General features: G+C 37.8%; 1 protein-coding gene across 1 annotated transcript in view; it reads left to right on the top strand.

The window, feature by feature from the left end:
- brinp1 (bone morphogenetic protein/retinoic acid inducible neural-specific 1) overlaps positions 1-12,121 on the top strand; it is a 145,528-nt gene that overhangs the window by 61,440 nt on the left and 71,967 nt on the right. The gene's annotated exons all lie outside the window — the stretch shown is intronic.

Raw genomic sequence — 12,121 nt, forward strand, 5'->3', positions numbered from 1 at the left:
GTCAATGAAATAGCTTGTACTTTAAATGCCTTATAATCTGAAGACTACCACTAAGATCTTTTAAGAACTCATTCTGTACTGGATCAGATTTTTACAGTGGAGTTCATATAATGAGACTTTTAGGATTTCAGTTGCCTCAATGAATGTTTCTATATTTGAAGAAAAATATGCAACTACTCTGTTAGACAGTGTGTACAGTATTATCATTAACTTGACAGACATGTAGGAACACTGACAGTGAGTCTAAAGCGATTTATTGTTAACGCGCACCTAATTTTATCTAAACCCATTAGCTTGGAACAGTCACTTGGATATTTTTACATGGCCTCTCTCATGATGGTATCTACCTTTTTTAGCAGCGCTATAACATTTGGATTTCAAAATAGCCCCTCCAATTTCCTGCACTATTTATACTGTTTGTTTAGACCCTTCGTTGTCCCATCTGCCCCCTCTGTGTCGTGAAATTGGGTTCTCCAACCTGCCTCCACACCACGATCGTAACATACCGCCACTTTCCACGTAGTCCTTCACTGTGCACTGGAGCATAGGATTAAGTTTCATTCTAAAATATTTTGAATGGTTCTTGGGGGTTGAAATCAATACAGGATTTCAGTTGTATCTCTGTCTGTTTGATTTATTACTGGGCACTGCCTCTTATTACCATGACAAGCCTGGGTTTTTTTCTCTTTCATTCTGTCAAGCTGCAGCATAATACTGTGGCAGCACAGGAACAACGGTCCTAAAGTCTCAGATTATGGGGGCCTTCCCCACAGAAATTTATACTGTGTTAATACTGTCCCCCATGGAACATGAAAATGCAGATCTGCAGTATGTATGGCACTGTAGATGATGAGAGTTCTTGCTTATACCGAAATAGTTTACTCTACTCTTGTTTAGCCAGATCGTCGAGATACAACTTGTAAGGCGGTTTATCAGAAGGTTTTCAACCACCTTTTCAAATTGGCTCAGAATAATTTCCTGACTAAACAAGGCCCTAGAAATTAGTATTTTGGCTATATAGATAGATACATATAGCTATATAGTTTAGATAATATTACAGAAAGATAGATCCAAGATGAAACTGACAGAAGGTCAGTGTTATGAAAAGTGTCTTTTCTGATGTCTCAGAAGGTCCTAGGAGAACTCACGATGTCTTACAAAGCATTGTTTATTGAGGCCGGCCAGGGAGAATTGTACAAAATACAGCGTAGGGATATAATGTAACACCAAAACCAATTTGACAGAAACTCCTTGACCACAACATTTATCCTTGTGCTATCTAATACTGTCTATGTGTTGCTCCTTACAAGGTCATCTTTAACTGGCCTAAATCTCCTACCTGAATCATGATGAAATCTAATAGTATCAATGATTTGCTCTCTAATCTGTGGAGACAGTAAGTTCACTAAACACGTAAGATTCCTAGAGAACATGCATATCTGCTAGCCTGATACCTGAGTTACAGTGTCTCCCTATCAGCCAGCTGTCGTCACCAAACAAAGAGAGAGACAGAGGCAAAGAACTATGGCTGGGAAGTCAGGGGGTCAGAGTCAGCTGGGGTCTGCTAGTGACCCCGAGCGTGACCTGTATCTGAGCCATATCTTACCCATTACCTGAACAGATTTCCCCAACAGGCAGGACTGAGAGAAAAAGGTGCAATTACAAAGCTGTCTGCTACTTCAGCACCACGGACAGTGCCATGGATTTATCAATACACAGCACAGTTAGGCCAACAGATATTTCAGTGCCGTGCTCAGTCAGATAAAGGATCAATGAGTCAGTAAGACTAACATTTTCAACTAAACAACCCCTCTGCCTCTCCATTCTCTCTTCTACTAGAGGATGGAGGAGGGATGGCATGTTAACAAGGGGGATTCATTTTGATCATTTTGCTAACAAGAACCCCACCCCACCCCACCACCACACCATATTGCTTACTGCTCACAGTAGTATGCCAGGATCAATAGCATGCCACTTGTTAATTGTGAAGTCTATCCTTATAAGGTCGAGGGCAGCCTGAATTAAGTTTTATTTACCAGGTGTTTGTTCGGAAGTGCTCATCTTTCACTGGTAAAGCACATTAAATGAAATAGCTATTGCAAGATGTAAATCATGGAAGCCCCTCGTTGGTAGCCCTGACAAATTGTTCTGCAAAGGTGGCAGCCGCTGAAATGCGACACATATGGACATTTATAAACCCCGCTGGGCCACATGGTGGTCTGGATGTAACACCATGTATCCTACATCCCAGAAAATGTATCATATCCAAGTAAATGAGACCATGCAGCACTGTTTCTGTGTGGGAACACCATGTACAGAATAAAAGAGAATAAGTCAATACTGTGTGGGAAGACAAAATTGCTTCACAAAGTCATTCATGGGGGAATCACCATTATTGGATCAAAGTCTCCCCGAGTCTTTGCAGCTTGCCAGTGTTTTCTATTGAAGCCCTCGTGACGCACCACTATCAGTCAGTTGAGCATGGCTCTATAAAGCATAGTGTGTCAAAGGATCAATCAATTATGTCTACAGAATGTTTAATAGCTGTTTGTGTCTAATGTAGGATGCTATAATGCAACATCTCCATCTGCAGGGAAATTTGCTTATCAATTCTATTAAGATTATGGTAATATGGCCATAGAGAAATGAGATCATCATGGTGAAGATGACCCGACCCCCAAATGACACCTAGTCATTTGGCTCATACTGGATAACTGATCTTTTTCACAAGATTAGAGTGTGGAGAGTAGAGTGAGCAAGTAAATACAACATAGGAGTTGATAAGGTGCATCTGCACCGCTATAAACTACACACTTAAGCATCCATTTTTAATTTTGCAAAAAATCTAAACCAATAATAGACCCGCCCATATCATACTCTGCTTTTAGTGAGAGCAGATAGAGAACTCACTGCTGTTTCCGATGTTGTTCTTTTTTTTAGTGGTTGTTTTGATGGATCATTATGTTTATGCTAATCAGAACAGTAGGTCATTAGCATAAGCACGGCTTCTGTGCCACAATATTAGTATAAAACAGTTTTATAAATACAGAAAATGTGCTAAAAACTGATAAATTACTTCACAGAACTATAAGTAAGCATGTGTCACAATCCTCTGAGAAAGCATTTCTTTTTTTTTTTTACATGTAAAATTGTCCTGTTATCCTGTTAGCATGAAGCTGCCATTGTTACAAACTTTTGTTTAACTGGGCAGGGATTAGTTTGACAGCAGTTGATGTTTCCACTCCTTTGACTGGTTGTTAGAAATGGACTGTTACCCTCAGGAGTATTTTGTTATGTGACAATAAATTTGACTACAGTAGGTAGTTCAAAATTATCTTGTGTTTTTTGTTTCCTTTTCAACTAGCATTTGAAGTATTAGTCAAGCCATCCCCAACAAACAAGTAGTAAAAATGAAAGGTTCATCCTTCATCAAAGCATGAAAACCGATGCTGTCTGTTCCTTCTCACATCAGGAGTAGCGTCATTTCTCCAAAACCACATCAGTGGCACCAAACACACACACAGCTTATTCCATGAAGTTTTATACTTCACAGGCACTGTGAAAACAACTGGAATCTTGAAGGGGAAACAAAAATTCTTCAATAAAAAAAGTTAATTGATGGCTTTGTTTTACATAAAGCTTCTGTTGTTCTGTCCATTATAAAACAAAACTGTTTTTGATTTGATATTTACAAAACCTAAGATCCCATGCAGTGTCCTGTCCGTGATCCCACTAGTGATTCCAGCAGTTAGCCTAGGACATTAGGGTTCAGATTCATGCAAAGCCAAGTTTCTACAGTACAGTGAATGGCAACCACCCAGTGTGTAACCGTTTGTTTTTCTCTTATTTGGTCATTGAATTCAATTATGTATCGTATAAGCAGGAACAGCAGAACTGACTGACTTACAAGATCTGAAACATGTACCGTGTGAAAGGTGACACACAGAACTGGATAACTGCAGAGTGAATGTTGAAGGAAGTTGAAGGAACTGTACCAAGTATGGGTAGCCCCATGGCTTTAAGTAGACACTGGCAGAAGCAATGGAACAACCGGGTTTACAAAATAAATGTAACTCTAAATTAAACATTTGGTTTGACTTTAGCAGGATAAATATTGTATCCTTGTATATAGTGAGACTTTCAGCGTGATGAATGTTTTATCTTTATCTATAAATAAAAACCATGAGGCTATTTTTCGCATTACAAAGATTTTAGATGTTTTATAATTTTATAACTTCAACATGTGTAAGTAATATGTGTCACGCTAGTCTATAATTAGAATATTCTCACAATTTATTTTTATTTCACAATTAATACATGATATGCTATAGATTTGAGCTCTGATTATTAATTGTCATTTCTAGATAATCAATCGTTAACATTGCTGGGACAATGCCAAACAGATGATGAAATCCTCCCTCACTCTTTGAAAATGTCAGTAAACAGTAAACAGATGTGCCTTTTTTACAAATAAGTTATTTATTGCTGTTTTATTACAGTACCAAAGCAGTCTAAATATTACATTAATTTAAGGTTATTTTCCATTGTACCAAACAGCATTTATCTATGATAGGCAGGGTTATTATAAATACTGCTGTTACTACTAAAGCATGATGTAACTCAACATAACACGAGCATAAACTGCAGAAATTACAACATAGTTGAATTATCACCTCTTTGACAGTCTGTGTAAAAATAGTAATTATGACCAGAATGTACAGAACATAAGGGGTTCATTCCCCCTGCTCTCTAATCTACTCTATGTTGTACCAAAGAGCTTATCACACGCTGTATTCTTCTGAAAGTAGAGCTAAAAATACTGTACAAAGATAAACGTTCCCAAATCAACAGTTTATTTCCTCTACAAACTTTTAAATAATGCTTCAGTTCAGCAACTATAAGCCAAAATGCTCATGGATTAAAATAAAATGTGCAGCAAGCTGAGTTCAGTCACTCTTGAAGCACATGTATAAATAATTAAAATACATTTTACTAAATATTATGTTATGCAACATTTAGTGCAGACTTTTTGTATTTGAATAGAATTACAGTATATGTTTAATGCAGATGCAAATGTCCAACGAACACTGCTTTATTAACAGTGCCCTGATTTATTATTAAACATTACACAGCTAAGCATCTGCAGTCATTCAGGGAGATGAACACAACTCAGAAAAACAAACTGTTAAATAAGATTTATTTTTGCCTGTTTTTATTCTTGCATCAATTTTTCTACACCAGGTGCATCCTTTAAATCTTTCTTGTAAAATGCTGAGTGCCATGCCATTGCCCTTTATGACAGCATATTCACTGCTTCAAATAAAGTCAGGGTGCTCTGATAACACCAACATGTTTAGAACTAGGTATAACATTTTATTTCATTTTTTCATCATAAATGGTTATTTTTGTGAAGTGAAGAGAAAATGGCACATGATTTTTGTCAGATATTCATGTTTTTTTTATTTTTACCACAGACTGACAAAGGTCATGGTGTAACTGAAACATATCCCTCTGAATATGTATTTCATTTGAGTGCTTAGACTTTGATACAGTATGAGAGGAGGACAGAGTTAAAGAAGAAGCCAAGTATGACAAGTTCTGCAATTTACAGATACTCCTGCTCTGTTTTCTGATGTCATTTATGAGGCATCTAAGAACATGTTGTCTCTGGGTCCTGCAGAGCCAGTTTCCCACTCAATTAATTAGAGATTTTCTTTCAACAAAACCGTGCCTCTCTTTCCGCTGTACCGCCACAATTCTACTTTGAATGTCTGTCATGCTCTCTCAAGGTTTTTTAATCTGGGCTCTAGCGCCAGGATCAACTAAGTGCCTGCGGTGACACACTGTATGATTGTCGTTTCCTGCCCCTGTCAGAGCTTTATGGAATATTTACTGGATACGTCAATACAGCCAAACTCTAATTGAAGCAGACAACATGCTGCCTAGAAGGTGTTATGACATGCCATTATGGTTACAGAGAGCACCATGATATTCAACACCTTATAACTTATGCAATGAGTAAAGTAATTACTTATGCATAGGCATTTATATAGTAATACAAAATAATGCTTGACAGAAGTTTTATTAGCATATTTTAATGTCTTGTTGATTTTTAGTGATTTATACAATGCCTCATGCATGATAATGCACTTTGAAGGTATATATAATGTATTATACATTTCGGTTTCAGAAAAAGAGCTATCTAACATTTCATTACTGGCAGTGTGTTTGGGAGTAGGTAGTCCTCTGAGTGACTAACAGTGATAAAGGGCAAGTAGGATTAAAAACATCTAAACATATACATGATTTCCCGTTGCACGTGTCGGGAGTCGTTTCCACGCAACAGCAATGCACAGTAAAAGAGTTAGTTACCATGCCGAGAAGTCGCCTGCAACTCATCATGTATCTCACTGTGCTTGGCTCCATCATTATTCCCTGCTATTTTTAAAACTGTTGAATGCTTTTCCCAGTTGAATGCTTTTAATGTGAAGCAGTGTCAGTAGGAAATGTTTGGTTTGCATTAGCAGTAATGTAAAACATTGGTGTTGCAGAGTTGGGATGAGTAGTAAACAGTAAACAGTGAGGGTGATATCAATGCAATGAAACAGTAACGCTGGATTACATACATGCACCGTTTCCTGTGAATCCATTGTGTGTAGGTAGGCAGTCTGAGTCCAGAGTGCGAATGGCGGACCCTGCCACTAACAATGAAAACAGACGTAATTACTAAATGTAAATACTGCCAAACAATTTTAATATCCTGGTCATAAGCTTGTTCAACATTGTTTGAAATTGCAAATAGTTTGGTTCAAAGCATTTCAAGTTGATCATTACTGAAGTCAGAGTCATTCATCCTGTTTATTTCTTTTAGCAGATTAATGCAGTTGAATTGGCATAAATTACAACTGATGTGTTGAGGCAATGAAGGAATTGTTACACCCCTTGTAAACATCAATTCATCCAAAATAATAAAACTAGGACACTGGCAAAAATGTGTTAATGCATTCTGTTAAATTTTTAATTTGTTTTCTGTTCAGTTATACATTGCATTTTGCAACCAGTTGATCCTCAATAGATGACTTTAAAGTATGTTCACCAACGTTCTCTTTAATTTGGCTCTAACAAGGACGGACAGTATCAGAGACACAAGACACTGTGCACAGTTCATATCAATATTTCATGCAGGAAGTCCAAAGTAAATCAAAGCTACTTTTACTGGGCTTATTGCTCAGGTGTTGACAGACTCGCCTTGACTTCCCTCTGAGCTCCCTTCTTGCACATTTTAATATTTATCTTGCGTTTGCTTTGTAACAAGTGAGCCAGATATAGAGTTATGACTCAATGTTAAAAAAGAAAAACAGTACATTTCTTTACAATCGATGTGCTACAAACATTGCTTTTCTTCAGGCTTTTCCTTGATTAGGGTCTAAAATAGTGCTGGACAACGATTAAAATTTTTAATCGCGATTAAGCGCAGTTATGCGCAAAATTGAATGATGAATTATAAAGTAGGGTATTGCACACTTTTAATTTAAATGTACTGCTACATACACAAAAGCAGCATAAACAGTCTATGTTAAGTATAAAGTGTCCCTGTTTGAGTGAGGTGAAGTGGTCATGTCATGCACGAACGCATTCTCACACGCCCGCCCGCTGCCGAAGAAGAATTGTCTTGAACTTTTTGTACGCGACGCGGAGCACAAATTATTGGAAGAAAGACTGATGTGATAAAATAATTGCATTAATTAATACATTAACGCGAGAATAACGCATTACTGTGCACAGCCCTAGTCTAAGCTAAAAGCATGCACATGTTACACACGCACAGGCATTCATTAGAGCAAATGATCTCTGGTGAAACAAATTCTTATTCTGATCTATATGAGATGGGGGGATTGGCTGTTTGAATAATAACAAATAGAATAATGTATAATAAGAATGTATATATAGCAACCAATGTTCACGTTTAGTTGATTAAAATGCACTGAGATAAACACTGGAAAGGAATCAGATAACATAGTGGTCTCAATGAGGGCACTGGGGGATTAACCGACTTTAGCTGATTCTTCAAAGATTAAAAAAAACCCAAAGAACTCCTCTCTCATCAAGCAAACGCTTTGTTCAAAATGCCAAAGTGTTGCTTGTACAGTATATGCAGTATAAGGCTCCCCCGTGACATTCTTCAGCAAATACATAAAGCTTTCAGTGCCATTTACAGTAAATATTTCTAATGAATTAAGTATTTATTTATGGCTCTCTGTTTATGTGTCCTGTATTTTCTATAGATTACAGACACATCCACACAGACAAATGTAATGTGCCCACCCTCCCACAAGAGTTACTTGGAACACCGTAAAGCAATAATCACCTACACTCCCATTTTCCTCCTATGCAGCTGCAATGCCATTTATCTCCTCTTAACTTCCTTTGATAGGTCATTAAACCAGTCTTGGAGCTGTGAAGTAAAGCACTGAATCATGTCACAGGTTCCATCTGCTGGCATGCCTAATCTGGGGCAAAAGGGCCCAAGTACATATGGCTGGCGTATAAAGTTTTATATAATAATTGGCAGTGACGGAGCCATGAGGAGGATTCACTAAAAATGAATTGATATGGAGATAGCAGCAGAGAGCGATGCCAGAATGAAAAGGGGGGCATTTTGGTACATCTGCTGCAAATCTGAAAAGTCTCTCGCAGCTCTCCTGGCTTGAATGTTTGCTCCAGATTTCAGAAATAAGAGCAACGTGTACCTCTTATAAAGCGAAGTCATGGAACAGGAGTGGAGGCTGAATCAGCATGTAATAGTATGAGCGGTGAGTCCTGTCCTGCCAGATGAGAACGTATCTTTGCAAGGTTGAGAAATTGCAAAGTTCCCAAAAGGAAGACTTCGGCAAAACTGCCACAAAGAATTTATTGAAAATCTGGTTGGAAAACATTAACTGATGATGTCACCTATGTGATTAGACAAAGAAAAAGCAGTGCAGACATTCTCCCATCACGTGACAGCCTATATTGTGATTGTATAAGCATTCATTCACTCATTGCGGTACTACATGCTCACTTCGTATTGCTCTTTGATTGTACAAATTTGTGAAATTACCTCTTCTTTGAGAGAGTTGTCAAGATATTGCCTTTGAAATGTTGGCTGCATGAAGTTGTGTGATTATGTAACAGTCCACTGGCAGAAAGGGAATTCAACTTTGAATGCTAATTTAGAGTGCTGAATAGAGCATTAAAAGTGCTGCCGTCAAGTCATGCTCAGGCAGACTGACACATTGCTGACTGCGTGTCAGTGAATTCAAACGAAGTAACAGACGATCAATTTGAGGGGACCCACCTATTCATGGCTAAATCATTATGAGTAGCCCTTGAGGGCTGTGAAGGAAAGCTCTAGATGAAGCTGTTATAAGGCACTGTGGTGTGGCTTTTATTCACATCACTTACTTTTTCAATTAAAAAATCATTTTTATGAGGTAATAATAGCACAGATTGGTCATAAAATAATATCTTTAACAGACCTTTACAAGGTTTTGGTGTTTCTCTATTTAGTGTGATTTGAATTGGCTGCAGAATCTTATAGAAAAGCTTGACTTGTGCATGTTACTATATGTGGCTGAACTAAGTCTTATGATGCATCTTTTACTTTAGCCTCTTTGTGTGTTTTCTGAGTGTGCAGGAGTTTTTTTTGCACATTTTTGAAGTTGCTTAGTGAAAGTGTAGACACACTTCACCAGCAGTATTAGAGAGAGTAGAGGACACACCAACACTCAACATGATTATATTCTTCGACAGAAATCTTGACCAACTATGACTATGTATAGTGCTTAGAAATATGGTAACACAAATTAAATCTATGATTGTGTTCAATGTGTTCATTTTATGAACATTGAATCCATGACTAAAACAGTAAACTTCAGGGAGTCAATTTTGAACCTTGTATAATCGCTTCTAATATCACTGTGTGTTTTCTGTTCCCATTTGATTTCTTTAAGATTGGTTTAATGCTGAAGTAGGGAAATCTTTTAAAAAAAGCTTTTTATCATATTTGCTAAAACTGTCGCTTTATCCTAACAGTAGTACATGAGACAAATAATCAGGTTCCTCTGGCGCCTCCTACTGCTCCTAATGACATTAGTAAGAATCCACTGCTCTCTGGTCAAAACAAGTCAGAGCCAGTCTCTAAGCTGTGTCAATCACTGCTCGTGCACACACTGATCTGCCCCCACATCTCACGCATGCTGTCACTTATTCAAGCTCAATATCTTCAGTGTGCAGATGCAGACGTTTTGCAAACACAGTGGCTGAGAAACAACCACCAGCAATGAAAGAACTTCCCATCCATCCTTTGTCAACAACAAATAATGTATAGCACAAAACACATGTGTGATCATGGCTCCACACGATGCTTCGGGTTCTTTGATAACATGGTGATCGTATCGACGAGTGGCAAAGAGGCATGATGACAAACAGTGGGGAATAACTTATGAGGTGGCCACAGTTGTGTATTAGCCTCTCTTCCTACTGTTAAGATGTTGTCGCAGGTGCCTTTGAACACTGGGGTGAAGCGTTGAAGGGGGTCTTTGAGAAGACGAGTCAATGCGAGTGGGGCCGGGGTCTTTGTGAGAAACTCGCTGTGGAGAGCAAGCCCTACGCGGGAAGAGGTTTCCAACCAGCTCCTTCTTGTGTGTTATGTGGGTGGGTCTTAGTGGAGTAATACGAGCAGCAGAAAGAGACACAGAGGGTTTTGCCATGTGTATTTAATTGTTACTGCTGAGCAGTTCTTTCATTGCTGATGGTTCACAATTTTTATTTATTTATCTCCATATGTGCATTTTATTGAACAGTACTCAGATTTCAATTAGAGCAGGCTTTTAGGGTTGCATTATTGAGACAATGAAGCCTTTTATTTGTGATTGATTGAATGGACTTTTTGTTGCACTTTAAGTTACACACTTACTGTAATTGGGATCATCATTCATGTCAATATCTAAATTCAATCAAAATCAAATTCTGAGGAAATGCTTTTAAAGCTACCAGTCAGTAAGCATAGACCAAAACATTCTCAGCTCATCTCAGCAGGGTGGAGAGTGTAGACTTCTCTATACTTACGCAATCTGTATGTGTATGTATGCAGACTCACACCTTTTAGGTACAGGTGTGAGCGCATGTGTCACACATCCAGTGCTGATGATGGATCAACAAACATATACATGTATGTTTGATAGAGGTATTTGAGAAAGTGCGCAATCCGTATGTAAATAGAAATATTTTTGTGAGTGACAGAAAGAACAGATGAGGATGAGGATGAAAATCATAGCGCCCCATTACATTTGCATTAAAATGACACCTCCTTTAGAGTGAACCAATACATCATGAATCCTCCTTTGGTGTGCATTAGACATACATCTATGAACAGCTTGTTTTATAACAATAAAAAAATATAAATTTGAATTGAAAGTCTCTATTCTCACAATTCTATGACACTAAGAAACCTACCTACACGAATGCCTGGGTCCTGGATATGCTAGGTATTAGCCACTGACTCAATAATAGAGTGATTTCTTTTGCATTTCAGACAGCTGAAGGAAATCTGGTGTTTTTATCCTCAGGGCAGGGTTGTTTGCTTTTTCTGTAACCCTCAGAATAACAGAGATGCATGTAATGTCTGTATGTGTAGTTCTTTTCCTGACGTGTGTCTCAGCGGATACAGAAGCAAACATCCCGAACATCCATACAAATATTCTACCAAATATTTACTTTCTGAAGTGTAACTTTAACAGTCCAAAACAAAAAAGTTTGTTTTTATATGTTTTACAGAGCAAGACACTGGTCAAAATACTTTTTTTTTTTAAAGTGATTTTTGACATTTATGTCAGAGTGAATAAATAAACACAACAACAACACTTCTGCATCACCAGACTCATTAAAGATGTGTTATTATGCTTAACTGTCTTAAAATCTTAACTTTAATGTGAATGTTCAAATCTGTAAACACAGAACTGCTTTAGAAATTATTACAATACTCCAGTCTTTGTTATTGTCCTAATTATCTGACAATTTAGACCACAGTGTGCACTACCAGATGTGTAATGTTTTCCCACAAATGCTTTTGGTGAGATGG

Source organism: Micropterus dolomieu, linkage group LG13 (genome assembly GCF_021292245.1).
Source record: "Micropterus dolomieu isolate WLL.071019.BEF.003 ecotype Adirondacks linkage group LG13, ASM2129224v1, whole genome shotgun sequence".
Lineage (NCBI taxonomy): Eukaryota > Metazoa > Chordata > Actinopteri > Centrarchiformes > Centrarchidae > Micropterus > Micropterus dolomieu.